The sequence below is a fragment of the Ovis canadensis genome, chromosome 9 (assembly GCF_042477335.2).
Source record: "Ovis canadensis isolate MfBH-ARS-UI-01 breed Bighorn chromosome 9, ARS-UI_OviCan_v2, whole genome shotgun sequence".
Classification (NCBI taxonomy): Eukaryota; Metazoa; Chordata; class Mammalia; order Artiodactyla; family Bovidae; genus Ovis; species Ovis canadensis.
In genome coordinates this window covers 84,541,319-84,558,236 of record NC_091253.1, presented here as the reverse complement: position 1 = coordinate 84,558,236, position 16,918 = coordinate 84,541,319, and the positions used below count along the sequence as shown (strand labels likewise).

Genomic DNA, 16,918 nt, shown 5'->3' with positions numbered 1-16,918 from the left:
GAAGTGACTTAGCAGTATCAAGAATCTGGCACTATGTCTTTTATAGACTAGTAAAAATCCAAAATCACTGCAGATGGTGACTGCAGCCATGAAATTAAAAGACGCTTGCTCCTTGGAAGAAAAGCTATGACCAACCTAGACAGCATATTAAAAAGCAGAGGCATTACTTTGCCAACAAAGGTCCAATAGTCAAAGCTGTGGTTTTTCCAGTAGTCACATATGGATGCGAGAGTTGGACTGTGAAGAAAGCTGAGCACTGAAGAATTGATGCTTTTGAACTGTGGTGTTGGAGAAGACTCTTGAGAGTCCCTTGGACTGCAAGGAGATTCAACCAGTCCATCTTAAAGGAGATCAGTCCTGAGTGTTCATTGGAAGGACTGATGCTGAAGCTGAAACTCCAATACTTTGGCTACCTGATGCGAAGAACTGACTCATTGCAAAAGACCCTGATGCTGGGAAAGATTGAAAATGGAGGAGAAGGAGATGACAGAGGATGAGATGGTTGGATGGCATCACCAACTCGATGGACATGAGTTTAAGCAAGCTCCGGGAGTTGGTGATGGACAGGGAAGCCTGGTGAGCTGCAGTCCATGGGGTCTCAAAGAGTTGGACACAACTGAGTGACTGAACTGACTAAACTGAACTGAAAAATGAGTAGTTAATCATGTACTTGCTTTGTAAATTACTTCGGGAAGACAGTTCAGATTATATACCATTCTCTTCAAATAGAATTGATATATGCTATCCTTTATTTGCTAAGCATCTGTTGTTATAATCTCTTAAGAGTTGTAATTCCTTTACCTAGGTTGATTTTCACCTCAAATGAGGACTCACTTAATTTGGAAGGAGACTTTATTGTCATGCTTTTGTTTTCTCACAAAATTTAGGGATCAGGTCAGCAGGGATTTGTGGCATCCCAAAACAGGCATCCTGCATTCCAGCGCTGGTGTCTTTGATATCACCCATGTCTTTGTCCTTTGACTTTCTCCAGCGGCTCAGAAATAAAGAATTTACCTTCAGTGCAGGAGCCACAGGGTCCATCCCTGGGTCGGGAGGATCCCCTGGAGGAGGGCATGGCAACCCACCCCAGTATTCTTGCTTGGAGAATCCTGTGGACACAGGAGCCTGGAGGGTTACAGTTCAGAGAGTTGCAAAGAGTTGGACAGTGGTAAGCATGGCAAGCAAAGGATGATAAGAGTCCAGACACAAACCCAGTTTAAGGGAAAAGAATTTCCATTTTCATGTCAGTGGCAATGTATGTCATTAGATACAGCTCAGTAAGTGATTCTGGGTGGTTTCTAAGATAAGCAAGTCATAAGCTGTACACTAACATCTTTTTTTACTTTGAGAAACAACAAACTATTCACGGTTAATTTAAGAGGACTGTTTTGAAACCCATATTAAAGGGCAAAGCAGTAATCCAGTTTTACAAATTAAATGTAACACACATGACTAGAATAATCAGTGGGCTGACACATGAGTTTGCTCCCTCATATCTTCCTCTAATCTTTGGGAGTTAGGAAATGCTTGGAAAATTCATCTCATTTTCACTTTACTGTCAGGTGTTATCTGATAAGTGTTTTGTTTGTTGGGTAATACATAGCAAGATAGGCTTGTCTCCAAACAGCTGCCTGGCAGATATACTAAACTTTTTCGTTCAGGTCATAGAAAATAGGAGCTCTGAAATCTATTTTTGTCCAATGTGAATTATGATATGCTCTATTTTTTAAAATAAATAGACTAGTTGCTGCCACATAAGCACCTAAATGATTGTTAATAGTGGTAACTGCAGGCTACGTTTTGTTCCTTTGTCATTTAATTTGAAGTTTTGCAAGTTCTGTGATAAACATCTATAGCTATTTAAATTTGCTCTACCTAATACTAAAGAAAATGAAAAAAAAAAAAAACCTCTTGCCATAAAAACAAAAAGATTAGTTGCTTCTTTACTAAAATAGGGAGAAGAAACATAAATGGTTTGATTTCACAAAAATAATATTTTTGTGTCATTCAACCATCTGTATCAACCTTCATTGTTGGTAGTAGTAACTGGAAAACGTTTCTTCGTCTCGGTGTTTCTTAGCTAAGTCATTTAATTTTAAGCCACTGCTTTTATTTTTTTAATCTTTTGGCTGCAGCCAGTGGCTTGCAGGATCTTAGTTCCCCGGTCAGGGTTAGAAGCCATGCTCTTGTGCCCACGGGTCCTAACCACTGCGCACCAGGGAAGCCCTGCTGAAACCATTTACCACAGACTGGGACTTGAACCCGTGTACTGGGATTTGAACCCACATGGCTGGGACTTGAACCCAGCCAAAACCCACAGTACCTGGTTTCAGGACCTACTGAAGCTCAGGTTCTTGATGTCTCATCGCAGAAGGAATTTAGTGAGAGACAAAGTGATAGGTAAGAAGTGAAGTGAAGTCGCTCAGTCGTATCTGACTCTTTGTGACCCCGTGGACTGTAGCCCGCCAGGCTCCTCTGTCCATGGGATTCTCCAGGCGAGAATACTGGAGTGGGTTACCATTTCCTTCTCCAGGGGATCTTCCCGACCCAGGGATCAAACCCAGGTCTCCCGCATTGGAGGCAGACGTTTTAACCTCTGAGCCACAGATAGGTAAGAAGTGGATTTATTTAGATTCAGAGAGAAGCACACTCCAGACAGTGTGGGCCGTTGCAGAGGGCGGTGAAATGTGGCGTGGTTAGTTTTTATAGGCTGGGTAATTTCATATGCTAATGACTGAGAGGATTATTCTATTTGTGGGAAAGGGTGGAGATTTCCAGGATTTTGGTCACCGCCCATTCCTTGGTCCTGGCACCTCTGGGTGTGTCATTTCACTTGCTGATTGAGGAGTCTTGTCTGCCCCATTAGATTCTAATCAGTTTATGTTGTGTCCTTGGGCTGTGTCATTCTTTCCAAAGTTGTGCCCTGCCCTCTTCCCTCCTGTTACACCACCTCCATTGCTTATAGAAAATGTATTCCTCATTCCTTTGGGAGAACGTCTTCCCTGCCATACCCTGAACTCTGCTGGGCACTACAATCTTTTCAACCCTCTGACTTCCTGGGACGCAGTAACCGGTTTACAGGTTGATAGATTCTCACCCTATCTTGGTTGTAGAGGCAGCTCAATAACGATTGGTACATATTTGATTCAGACCTTGGTTGGAAGAAGGAGTGGATGAGGGAATCATTTCTTCTGTTGTCATCTCATGACAGTATGAACCAGGAGCTGCTGGCACAGAAGTCCTAGGAGAAAGCAATGTGAGAAAATGAAGCCACCGCTCATCTTGAAAAAGGAATAGTCAACAATCTAGTTGTCCCATTTTTCTTGTTCTTCAGCTATACCAACAGAGAAAATTGTTTTTCTTACCTAAGTTAGTTCCAACTAGTTTTCTCTTACTTGCAACCAAGAATCCTGGCCTACACAAAATAATGAAAAGAAAAGATCTTCATTTAGAGTCCAGAAATCAATTGCATAAGTACAAGACAGGAGAGACCTGATTGTTGATTATCTAAATACTACCTAAAAAAATAAAAAGAAATACTATCTAGAAAAGATAGTTGACCACAGCTGGCCATGAACCAAAAAGGCATGTGTTGAATTGCTAAAAACAAACCAAAAACCAAAAACACTTGAATACAATAATTTGGGACATTCAATAAATTAATGCATTGACAAATTACAGGTCAGAAGGAAGGTAACAGCTTGGTTTACTGTTTTGGTCAAAAAATAGTAAATTTTGGAAGGGAAAGTTTTACTGTTGTAAAGCACATTATAATTAGCACATTATACAGGAGAATGAAAACTAGATAGTTTGGAGGATAACCATAAAAATGGAGTCTTCCCACGTGTCACTAGTAAAAAACCCACCTGCCAATGCAGGAGACATCAGAGATGCCAGATGAACCCTGCATTGGGAAGATCCCCTGGAGGAGGGCATGGCAACCCACTCCAGTATTCTTGCTTGGAGAACCCCATGGACAGAGGAGCCTGGCGGGCTGCAGTCCATAGGGTTGCAAAGAGTCGGACACAACTGAAGCGACACAGCACAGCACAGCATAGCCATAAAGATGAGGAGGTCTAGAAGACAGCATACTAATAGGAGTGATAGAAATGTTAGACATAATTTGGGGGGAACTCCAGAGAGACCCCAAGTCTCTTGTGCCAAGTGAGGATACAAGAAGTCTGCCCCCTGAAACAGAGCCATCAGCCAACCAGGTTGGCACCCTGATCTGAGCCTTCCAACCTTCAGCACTGTGAAAAATAAAGTTCTATTGCTTGTCCATTTTATGATATTCTGTTATTAACAGTCCCCAGTGGAATTAACCTAACATTTTCTATAAATCTGTTCTGAGCCAGGCATTGTATAGGCATTAACTTTAATAGTCACAGGGATTTCTTTGGAAGGAATGATGCTAATGCTGAAACTCCAGTACTTTGGCCACCTCATGCGAAGAGTTGACTCATTGGAAAAGACTCTGATGCTGGGAGGGATTGGGGGCAGGAGGAGAAGGGGACGACAGAGAATGAGATGGCTGGATGGCATCACTGACTTGATGGACGTGAGTCTGGGTGAACTCTGGGAGTTGGTGATGGACAGGGAGGCCTGGGGTACTGCGATTTATGGGGTTGCAAAGAGTTGGACATGACTGAGCGACTGAACTGAACTGATAGTTTAAAAAAATGGGAAAATCAGAGGGAAATTGGAAAAACATAAAAGCAAACAGCTATGATTTTTTTAATACACTGGGTGCCAGGCACTACTCTAAAGTCCCTTATATTATCATTTAATTCTTCAATAAGTTTGTCAGGTAGGTCTTACTATGCCCATTTTACAAATTAAAAAATGGAAGTACAGGGACTTCCCTGGTGGTCCAGTGGTAAAGCATATACCTTGCGATGCAGGGAATGCAGGTTCCATCCCTGGTCAGGGAACTAGGATCCCACATTCCAAAGGGCAACCAAGCCCCCAGGCTGCAACTAGAGAGAACAACCGGCCGCAACAAAAGTCCCACGTGCTGCAACTGAGACCCGACACAGACTAAATAAATGACTAAATATTAAAAAAATAACAAACGCTGGAAGCATAGTGAGGTTATGTAACTTGCTCAAGGTGATGCAGCTAAAAAAGAAAAGGTCCAGCTTCATAGCCAAAGATGTCTAATGCCCTAGACCCAGCTTCAGGCTGCTCAACTACATTGCCTCTTTGACTCATCTATAAATATGTCACCTCTACACATGGACAAGAGAAACCACAGAGTCAGTCCAGACAGCAGAACTAGGTCCAGTGGGTCCCCTTGGCTATGTTCTACCTCATTCCTAGCCTTGAGTTTCCAAGAGGTTTGGTTTGTTTCTATGGCCCCTTTCAGTCATGTCCAATTCTTTGCGACCCCAGGGACTATACAGTCCATGGAATCCCCTTTAGATTCTTGTCTTATGTTACTGTAATTATTTTCTGAACTTTGCCAACAGGGTATTAAGTTTCTTAATGGCAAGCATTTTATTCTTTTTTCTTTAATCTGATGGAACACTCAGCACAGTGCCTTGAACATAGACCTCTGATTACTTTATAACAACGTAGTAACTGGCAGTGCTCTGGGTTGTCTCATGGAGCAAAAGGCTGTCTGGACTGGCTCAGAGATACAGATGGGATTCTGCCCTGGGAGGATACTGGAGAAAAGGGACCGCTTAGACATTCTCTTTACTTAATCACAAAGTAAGGGAGGTGGGAGGGGGGTTCATGTTTGGGAACGCATGTACACCCGTGGTGGATTCATGTCAATTATGGCAAAACCAATACAGTATTGTAAAGTAAAATAAAGTAAAAATAAAAATTAAAAAAAAAACTCAAAAAAAGTGGACATATTCATTACTACTCATTAAATATTATTTTTTAAAAACCGGAAAATTTAGCATTACTTTAAATATGATGGTTACATATTAACATATAAAGAATTTCTATTTCTTTATAATGCTTTATTTACTCACACTAAAATTAGGGTGTATTTTATCTGTGATTAGCCATTATGATTCCTTCTCTTTTCCAAGAAAATCAGTAGTCTGCAATAAAGGAGGAAGAAAAGAAAATGCCTGTCTAATTTGAGAGAACTGAATAGTGGGTTTTTTTGTTTGTTTTATTTTAATTTTAAATGGTAGTCATAAAGTAGAGATAAGCTGTCCAAGAAAAACTGGGGTGTGTTTTTTCACTTGTGTGCCTAATTACCAAGAAAAGAGTGTTTGCTTTTCAAAGAAAGTGAAAGAATGGAAAATGTGGGTTACTATAATAGTATAACATCAAGAATGCTTAAAAAAAAAAAGTCAGTCATTGTTCTTTGTGCATGAAAACAATGGTGCTTAACAGCACCATTGATTCCTAAATCAAATTTCCAGCTGCCAACCCTCGAGTGGAAGATTGTTTAACACAGAGGGTCTGTGTTGTGGCATGCCTCTTACTTCCCAGGCACTGTACCCACTGGCAGCAGAGTTATATGACTATCAAACACTGGGATCCAATATTTGGTGGCTAATACCACAGTAAAATGATGAACCAAGCCTTTTAGTTGTTAGAGAACAATGGTCACGAAAAGTAAAATCAATATTCTTCAAATATGATGAGCTGGAATTACTTAGGGCCTCTGATCACTGCTTGTTCTGCCCTCTGGTTGCTCAGGTCTGGGGAGTCAGATTGGATTGGACCAAAGCTTGGGTGATCAGACAGCCCCAAACAGTACTCCACACTTGCAGGGAAGAACCAGGACTATGTATTCTACAGTGACAGCTCTAGTCACGAGGAGAGAAGCCCTTGGAAAAGCTCCTTGGTGTTCTGTTATTTTTGCCACTTTGGGAAACTGCCAAACCAGCTTACTTGACATTCAGTCACACATACAGAATGTATAGGTGAAGAAAGCAAGAAGGTACTAGAATGTGTCAACCTTGAGGGCCTCCAAAGCTCACAGAATTAGTAAAGTCAACAACGAAAAACAAAACTAGAATTTCAGTTTTATTGTAATAGAGTAATAGCTTTGAAAATGGGAGGATAGACTTTGTGCTTTTCCTGAGAGCATATTAATTGTAACCTTAAGAAAATTTCTGAACTATGGCAGGCAAGTTTTTCAGTTGATCAGTGTTGCTTCAGCAACAGTCCTTCCAATGAATATTGAGGGTTGATTTCCTTTAGGATTGGCTGGTTTGATCTCCTTGCTGTCCAAGGAACTCTCAAGAGTCTTCTCTAGGACCATACTTCAAAACCATCAATTCTTTGGCGTTCAGCCTTCTTTTTTAGTCCAGCTATCACCAGATGAACTCCTGCTTATCCTTTAAGAATTAGTGCAAGCATAATTTCTCCTGTGGAAATTTCTGTGACTTTTCCTTTTAGGCAAAATTGCCTTCTTTGTGCACCACCTGTGCCTGTGCCTACCTCAGTGGATTCAATATTTATTGAATGGCCAACTTAGGTGAACCAGCTACAATAGTAAAAAACAGTCTAAGAATATAACTGTTTTGGATAATACGGCAGGCAGTCACTAAAATGGCCTCCAAAACCCTGCCTCCTAATATTCACACCCTTATATTACCCTTCCCCCTTATCTTGTTTCTGTGAATAGAATTTGGCAAAAGTCATGAGATGTTAGCTCTGAGATTCGGTTGTAAGAGACTGGGACCATCTCTCATTCACTTACTTTCAGAGACAAGTTAGTTGCCATGTTGTAAGTGACTTTATGGAGAAGCGTACATAGTAAGATAACGTTGTCCCAGCCACCGGCTAGGGACCAGAGGCCACGTGAGAGATCTTGGAAGAAAATTTCCCAGCTCTCCCAAGCCCCTTCTGGCAAGCCTTGATATGACTGCAGTCTGAGACCCAGAGGTCAATCAATTGTCAAGTTCCTGTAGCTAACAAATAGCAAAGCCAAAATTCCTGTCTCTCTTCTACCTCCTGATTCAATTCTCTGCTGTCTTCCCTATGTCTTTAGTCTCCTCTTCCCACTTTCTGTCCTCTGCCTTGGATCATTTATTCATTCCTACAGAATTATTTGACAGGTCTATGCCTAAGACTCCAACATTGTTGTCACTAGTTTTGATCTGTCATTAAAAATGCAGCTAAGAATGGTCAGCTGCCTCTAGGACACCCTTTCTAGGATGTCCTCTGTTATCTCAAACTCAAGATTTCCTTATCTGAAAAGCATGAAACTTAGTTGTCCCACGTGGCCAACTGCAAAGTCTCCCTTAGCTGTGAGATTGAAATGAATCTAGGTCCCAACTACATTCATCACCGTCCATTCCATCCCACTAAACTGATCCTCCCCTCATGTCTCCCCTGCCATGCTTGAAAACTTTAAATTCCTTCTTTATTTCTCCCATATATAAAATAAGTTCTGTTCATCTTTATTTTGAAAGCATCGTTTTTCTATTCCCTAGTCCAGTTCTATACCACATATTTAGATCGCTGCAAAATCTGTGGCAGATCTGATTTTTCCTGTCCCAATCCACTTAGTGTAGATATTTCTTATACTGAGTGAGTGAGTGCTCAGTCGTGTCTGACTCTTTGTGACCCCATGGACTGTAGCCCACCAGGATCCTCTGTTCATGGGATTTTCCAGGCAAGAATACTAGAGTGGGTTGCCGTTTCTTATGCCAGGGGATCTTTCCGACCCAAGGATCAAACCCACGTCTCTTGCACCCCCTTCATTGGCAGGTGGATTCTTTACCACTGTGCTATCTGGGAAGTCCATTTGATGTACTAATCTTCCTTAGATGCTGTTTTCCTTGTAAAAACTCATAATAAAACTTTGTTTCTTACCAATCATGTCTTGACTCCTCAGCTGGCTCATAAAGCTCTTCAGAATCTAGCCCCACCCTGGAGAGCCAGTGTCTCATCCCCCACGCAAACCAGCAACTTCAGTCTGTCTGGTTTGCACACAGGCCTTCAAGAGTTACCCACGCTGGTGTCTGCCTCTGAGACTTTGTCCTGTTGTTTTCTTGTCTACCCAAATTCTACTGTCCCAGCTGAAGTCCAATATCCTGTTTGGATCCCAGGAGACCTGTTTCACTGTTACTAAACTTAACATTACAGGTCTTGCTGGGCCTTAAAGGCCTATTCCTCATTGAACTATGCTATTCCCATATCACATAAATGCCAAAATGTTAATGCCTCTCATCACCCATTTTATCCTATGTAGGCTGCCTGGTGCCTTCCCACACTCACTCCCCAGCTTCTCCTTTCCTTCTCACACTTTTCTGTTTTCTCTGGAACCTCCACTTCATGCTGAACAAATCCTTCCACATCCCCAGTCTGCCTCCCATTCCTGCCTTGACTGAACCCTTATAAGAACTTATAAGAACATAGCCTCCCTTGCCTTAGTCTTGAATGGAGAGGTGTTTACCAAGCTTCACATACTTCTGGGTTGGGAGGTGGGATTTCTTGGCTCTCCAATATTACTGCCAGACTAAAGAAGAGATGAAGCCAGCTGGCCCACCCATACCCCTACCCATGTATCACGTAACACCTTCCTGCCACTCCCACAATGATTTTTTTTTTAAGGGACTTAGGTCATTGTCCTCTTTTCCTGAACTGTAGTTCCTGTATCATAGCTTTTCAAAAAGCTTTCCGTATTCTTTCTCTTTAAAAAGATACCATTGACATAATAATAAAATTCCCCTATAATCCCAGCTGTCCCCACCCAACTCCTGTGATGACCACCATCCCTAGCTGGGCGTGTATCCTTCTGAAGTTGCAGTCTTTTTTGTTTTTCCGGCTGTGCTGGGTCTTTGTTGCTGCATGGGCTTCCTCTAGTTGTGGTGAATGGGGGCTACTCTTTAGTTTCTTGTTGCAATGGCATCTCTTGCTGCGGGGGCACAGGCTGCAGGGAGTCAGTAGTTGTGGCACATGGGTTCAGTAGTTGCGGGCTCTAGAGCACAGGTGGAGAAGGCAATGGCACCCCAGTCCAGTACTCTTGCCTGGAAAACCCCATGGACGGAGGAGCCTGGTGGGCTGCAGTCCATGGGGTTGCTAAGAATCGGACACGACTGAGCAACTTCCCTTTCACTTTTCACTTTCATGAATTGGAGAAGGAAATGGCGACCCACTCCAGTGTTCTTGCCTGGAGCATCCCAGGGACGGGGAAGCCTAGTGGGCTGCCGTCTATGGGGTCGCACAGAGTCGGACACGACTGAAGTGACTTAGCAGCAGCAGCAGAGCGCAGGCTCAATAGCTGCGGTGCATGGGCTTAAGTTGCTCTGCAGCATGTGGAATCTTCCCAGATCAGGGATGGCACCCATGTCTCTTTCATTGGCAGCTGGGTGCTTTACCACTGAGCCACCAGAAAAGCTCCTGAAGCTGCCGTCTTGAATTACCTGGTGAAGTCAGTGTCTTTGTAGATAAGCTTTGGATCACCTTAGCCATTTTTATTGCTCAACCCCAGGGACCCTCACCAGCTCTGAACTATACAGTATTGGGGCCTTTAATCCCAACATTCCTCCCTCTGATCACAACCTCCTTTATCTTCCAGCTGCCTCATGCCACACACATACCTGGTCTTCACATATAATTGCCCAATCTTTTTTTTTTTAATTGAGCTCAAATTCACATAGGATATAATTAACCATTTTAAAGTATAAATTCCGTGACATTTAGTACATTCAAAATGCTGTATAAATACTACCCAAAGCAATCTGCAGGTTCAAATGTAATTGCTATCAGTCTTAATGACTTTTTTTGTATGTGTGACAGAAATAGAAAAATCCATCCTAAAATTCATATGGAATCTCAAAAGAATAGCCAAAAAAAAAAAAAAAACCCACCTTGAAAAAGAACAAAATTGAAGGACTCACAAATCTGGATTTCAAAACTTAACAACAAAGTTGCAGTAATCAAAACAATGTCTTTCTGGCATAGGACAGACATACAGACCAGTGGAAGAGAATAGAGAGCCCAGAAAGAATGATTTTTAACAAAGGTGCCAAGACCATTCAATGAGAAAAGGATAGTCTCTTTAACAAATGGTGCTAAGGAAACTGTATATCTACATGCAAAAGAATGCAGTTGGACCTTACTTTATCCCATAGACAAAAATTAGCTCAAGGGCTCTCCACTAGGATGCCGAGGGGAAAGAAGGCTGAGGGGCAAAAGACAGACCAGGTCCCTGCTGTCATGAAGAATCAGGAGGCTGAGAAAGTAGACTGGACATCCAGCCCCAAAGGGACCTCACCTGCTTCATAAAGTGACCCCGCTACATTCTGCTGCAGTGACATGTAGTACCTTACATAAGCGGCTGACAGTGCCTCCCATGATTAACCAATTCAGCCAGGTCTTGGATCGCCAGACAGCTACTTAAGCTGGTCCACACGTGCAGACCAGAGATGAAGTAAGAGAGGAAGCAGAAGTTGCTGGCCTGAGCTGAGACAAAAGCTGCAGGCCAAGGGGACGTCCCCACTAAGAGCCACCTGTCTTTTGAGCAGGCGTTGATACTGTCCCCACCTTGGAGGAGAGCAAGAAGGCTCAGCTGGTGGTGGTTGCCCATGACGTGGATCCCAGTGAACTGGTGGGTTTCCTGCCTGCCCTGTGTTGTAAGATGGGGGTTCCCTACTGTATCATCAAGGGGAAGGACAGGCTGGGTGGGGTGTATGGTCCACAGGAAGACCTGCACAGTTGCCTTCACACAAGTCAAATCAGAAGACAAGGGCACTCTGGCTAAGCTGGTGGAAGCCATCAGGACCAATTATTATGACAGAAATGAGATCTGCTGTCACTGGGGAGGCAACTTCCTTGGTCCAAAGTCAGTGGACATTGTGTTATTTTGTCACTAAGTCATATCCAACTCTTGTGCAACCCCAGGGACTGTAGCCCACCAGGTTTCTCTATTCATGGGATTCTGCAGGCAAAGATACTAGAGTGGGTTGCCATTTCTTTCTCCAGGGGATCTTCCCAACCCAGGGATTGAACCCGCCTCTCCTGTATTGCAGGAGGATTCTTTACTGCTGAGCCACCAGGGAAGCCCATTGCCAAGGTGGAAAAGGCTATATAGAAGATATAAAAATTCTCATTCAGTCAAAACAAACAAACAAAAATTAATCAAATGGATCAAAGACCTGAATGTAAAATTTAAAACTAAAAAAAGAAAAACTTAAAGAAAAATTAGGAAAAATCTTCATGGCAATGGATTTGGCAGTGGTTTCTTGCATATGACAACAAAGAAACAGGCAAAAAAAAAACCAAAAACAGACAAATTGGACTTATTGAAAATTAAAAACTTTTGTGCATACTATCAACAGAATAAAAATTAACTCACAAAATGGTAGGAAATGTATGCAGATTATATATATAATAAAGGATTCCTATCCAGAATTTACAGATAATATTTTAAAAGAAAAATGTTGTCATACTGTTTTTGTGAGCTAAAAGATGATTAAAATATAAATGTTTAACTCTCTTCTTATGTACTTTTCTACATGTGTGTGTGTGTGTGTGTGTGTGTGTATGTTATAAAATATATAGAGGGAATTCTCTGGTGGTTCAGTGGTTGGAACAAGTCCCTGGTTCAATCCCTGGTTGGAGAACTAAGATCCAGCAAGCATCATGGCACAACCAAAAATCAACCAGTTAATTAAATTAGAGAAAGGCATCAGTTCAGTTCAGTTCAGTCGCTCAGTCGTGTCCGACTCTTTGCAACCCCATATATACACACAGAGAGACTGTAAATTTCATGAGATTTGGTTAGTCCTAAGCTGAAACTCCAGTACTTTGGCCACCTCATGTGAAGAGTTGACTTATTGGAAAAAGACTCTGATGCTGGGAGGGATTGGGGGCAGGAGGAGAAAGGGATGACAGAGGATAAGATGGCTGAATGGCATCACTGACTCAATGGACATGATTTGGGTAAACTCCAGGAGTTGGTGATGGACAGGGAGGCCTGGTGTGCTGTGTTTCATGGGGTTGCAAAGAGTCGGACACGACTGAGCGACTGAACTGAACTGAACTGAAACATTTTTTCCCATGGGTTTGATGTATAGTCTTGTCCCACAGGAAAATTTCAATATATTAATTATTTTTAATTGAATGAAGGAGAGAAAAAATACTCTATTTAATTCTTCCATTACCAGTAGTGTTGTTTTTCTAAAAGTCAGAGGCGATCTTGTCATTCCTTGCTCAGAATTCTCACGTGACTTCCATCCCAGTGCCTCCAGAGTTGAGTGTGGACTGGTTACCTGGTGGGCAACCTCCCCTCATCTACTGTCTGCCATCCTCTCCACCTCGCCCTCAGCACTGCATGAAGATGGAGAGAAGGTCTTCGGCCTCGGAACCCTTGGTAAAACAGTGGCAATAGACGCCACCTCAAGGACTGCTGAAAGGACTAAACGTGGCGACATCTGAAAATGTCTGGCATATGCTTGAGAACAGTTAACTCATGCTGGCTTCTTTTTCTCCCTCCTGCACCCTGCTCTTCAGCCACATGAAACCTTTTGCCCTCTCAGAACACACACATAGTTTCACTCCTCCAATTATCCTTTCCCACTGCTTCACGTGTGTGCTCTTGACCTCCGCCACCTCACTCTGTAAAAATGTAATGAGCACTTCAAGACATATTTTAAACAGTACTTACTCAAGGAAAGTTTTCTGCCTCCCCTGTGCGTGTTCTTGCTCAATCGTGTCCGACTCTTTGTGACCCCATGGAGTGAAGCTCACCAGGCTCCTATGTCCATGGGATTTCCCAGGCAGAATACCAGAGTGGGTTGCCATTTCCTCCTCCAGGGGATCTTCCTGGGCCCAGGATTGAATCCCTATCTCTTGCATCTCCTGCATTGATGGTAGATTCCTTACCACTGGGAAGATTCTTTACCTGGGAAGTCCCTGGGCAGGGGGCAGGCTAGGGAGGGCGGCTTATAAAACTGCCGTGGGGAGGGGAGCAGTTATAAAACTGTCAGGGAGGAGAAAAAGCTTCTAGGTTCTTCTGGCTGGTCTAAGAATGAGATTGATGTAAGACAGAACAAGAGAAAATATCTTAACTTGTACATATGGAAACCCCACATCCAGGAAAGGTAGAGACAGAAACACAGAACGAGGCATAAAGGAGCTGAGGAATGGAATAGGAACTTCCAAGGAGAGGAGGGAGATTCCAGATTCCAGGGAGATTCCAAGAAGAAGAGTCGATGGTTGGAAATTAGATGTCTACTCTGCCATATAGATAGGGCCACTTAGATAAAATGCATCTCGGTAATAACTCTTTTTCTGGGAAAAAATCTCCAATTTTAATTCTTCTAGGTAGTTAAGGGAGGGGCAGTAGTTTCTCTTGAGCCTACAAGGTCTCCATTGCCTTTAGTGCAAAATAATCCTCGTGCCAAAGTAGCACACCTTAAAGAAAGGCTGTTATTAACCCCTACAATCCTTTTTTATGCTTCCATGAAATTTTGTAAGTTTCTTAAAAGTTTTTAAAGAGGCTTTCATAGACTGTCTTGTGTTACAGTTATTTGTGGCCATATCTTATGGACATATACATCTATCTTCGGAGCCGAAAATGATATTAAGATGAATTGTTTTGTTGTTTTTTTTGACTGCACCCTGTGGCTTGCGGAATGTTAGTTCTCTGCCCAGGGATTGAACCCAGGCCCTCAGCAGTGAAAGTGTGGGTTCCTAACCATTAGACTGCCAGGGAATTCCCTTGAAATGATTTTTTTTTTTTTGACCAGGAAATTTAGGTCATATATTTCATAACCAAAATATATCATAATATCATCCCAAGTACAGTCTACCTATAAACAGTTCCTCTCTTTATGTGATAACATCCAGCCAGGCAATTTAGCACCCTTGCCACCCACAGCTCTCTGGATGATAGAGCTGCACCAGATAACGTAAGATAATGTGACTTCTAGGGAGGTGGAGGTGGGGAAATGCACAGCTGATTGGACCTGGCATGCACACACCTGAACCAGCAGGAACAAACCTAGTCATTTGCTCAGAAATGACTTGTGTGGCCCAGGTTCTCTCTCAGAAGAGCCAGGCTAGTCCCTTTCTCCCTGCAGAACTTCAGTGTGTATATTTAGTTGAGTCTGGGTCCTGGAGCTTAGTGGCCGTGGTGGAAGTCCAGGGTGAACAGCAAAATGGGGTGAAGGCAAAATGGAGCAAGGGGAAAGCTGGTGCAGAAGCAGAGGCAAAGAAACACAGGGAAGAGCTACCCTGTGTCTCAGGGCTCCTCAGTTCTCTGGCCAAGTTGAGTGAACCCGAGCAACAGTTTGCTTTCTGTCCTTGGAGCCCGTGAGATCTCTATGTACTCTTAGTGAAGTGGTGAAGTGAAGGTGTTAGTCATTCAGTCGTGTCCGACTCTTTGTGACCCTGTGGACCGTAGCCTGCCAGAGTCCTCTGTCCATGGGATTCTCCAGGCAAGAACACTGGAGTGGGTAGCCATTCCCCTCTCCAGGGGATCTTCCTGACCTAGGGATTGAACCCAGGTCGCCTGGGTCTCCAGGCGATTCCTTTACCATCTGAGCCACCAGGAAAGCCTGTATACTCTTAGTAAGTACCCCTTTTTACCTCAGTTGGACAGATGCTTCTTACAGTCACCCACATCCTGGCTACAAAAAGGAAGTTGTTTTGCTGAACTAACTCCAGCCTGTAATGTGTCCAGTCACCTGAATTTATATCTATCTTTGACCCTTTCTTTTAGCTAATTAGGACTTTGGGGAAATTTTTTGCTCGCTCTGTGTCTCAGTTTCTTTAATAGGTAAAATGTAATAACTTCATATCGTGTTTTACCACTTACCAAAAACTTTCCATGCATTCTCTCATGTGAATTTTTTTTAAGTTCTTAGAATACGGACAAGGAATTTTTATTCGTGTTTTACAGACTTTCCCAAGATCTCTATCTACTCAGGTCACTGTCAACTTTACCTCAGATAATACAGATATTTTTTAAAAGGATAATAAATTGAAGATTGAGTGAATGAATACATTTTAAATCTCTTCTGTAAGAATACTTGATGAAAAAAAACTCCCAAGTCATTAGAGGCAACAGTGACTTCATATTCTACTTTTATGAGTCCCATTTCAAAGTATACTGATACTGAGCTCAGTAGTTGGACTGCTAGATTGAAGGGTTATGGCTGTGATGAAGTGCTCTATTTCTAAAAACGTGTAATATTCCTACCTGTGGCACGTGCTTCATGAAGGATTCATTACCATCTGGAAATTTAATTTCGAGGCTATAGGCTTCAGACCTTCCCTGGACCCATGAACAATACCTGGTACTTTCCCACTTTAAAAATATGCTATTACGGGTCACAAAGAACTTTCGTTACTAGGATGATGCCACATGGTCCTGTTCCCCAGAACTTCCTCACGAGATCCCCAAGGCCACCGATACAGCCTAACCAGCTCCCACCACAGACAAGCTTCTTGCTCTCTGTACTCACCGCCAGGGCTGGCTGTCAGGCTGGTTCTGCTCAGAGCTCTCTCAACCCCCCGTGTGGCTTAGGGGAAGCCAACCATGATGCTCCCCAGAGCTGCCTGCACCGTTCCACTCAGAGCCCTGCTGAGTCATCACCCTCTCCTTCTAGCTGCCGCCACCAGACCACATGGCTTCTTTCTCAGTTCAGCTCCAAAGAGAAGAGCACGTTATGCAAACTAGGTGCGAGCGCAAAGAATGCAACCCCCTCCCTCCCTCACACCAAAAAGCACACCGAGGACTCCTTATGTAATACAGGGATTAACCAACACAGCATGTTGTAATTGCACCCACCTGAAAAAGAGAGGGAAGGAGAAACCAGTTTGGAGTTGGTTCACAGCTGAAAGGGCTGACCCTCGGTGGGATCTGTTCAATATGGTTCCAAAGAAACACCAAGTGTGTGGATTGGAAGAGATCCTAACTTTCTGCTCTTTTTCTACAATCATAACTCCCTTTAAAGTGATGTGTAACAATGTTAGTAACACTGACATA

The 16,918-nt window shown here is 42.9% G+C and overlaps 1 long non-coding RNA gene and 1 pseudogene across 2 annotated transcripts; one reads left to right on the top strand and one right to left on the bottom strand.

The window, feature by feature from the left end:
• Positions 1–834: 834 nt before the first annotated feature.
• Positions 835–16,577, bottom strand: LOC138445919 (uncharacterized). Of its 2 annotated transcripts, none has more exons than XR_011259048.1 (4): positions 16,395–16,577; positions 3,366–3,415; positions 3,153–3,241; positions 835–1,125 (listed from the first exon to the last, which is right to left on the bottom strand). It is a non-coding gene; the product is annotated as an uncharacterized lncRNA (long non-coding RNA). The 2 variants fall into 2 exon arrangements; XR_011259049.1 differs by having other exon boundaries at positions 3,098–3,241; positions 16,395–16,559.
• Positions 11,089–11,798, top strand: LOC138446254 (large ribosomal subunit protein eL8-like; annotated as a pseudogene).
• Positions 16,578–16,918: the final 341 nt, after the last annotated feature.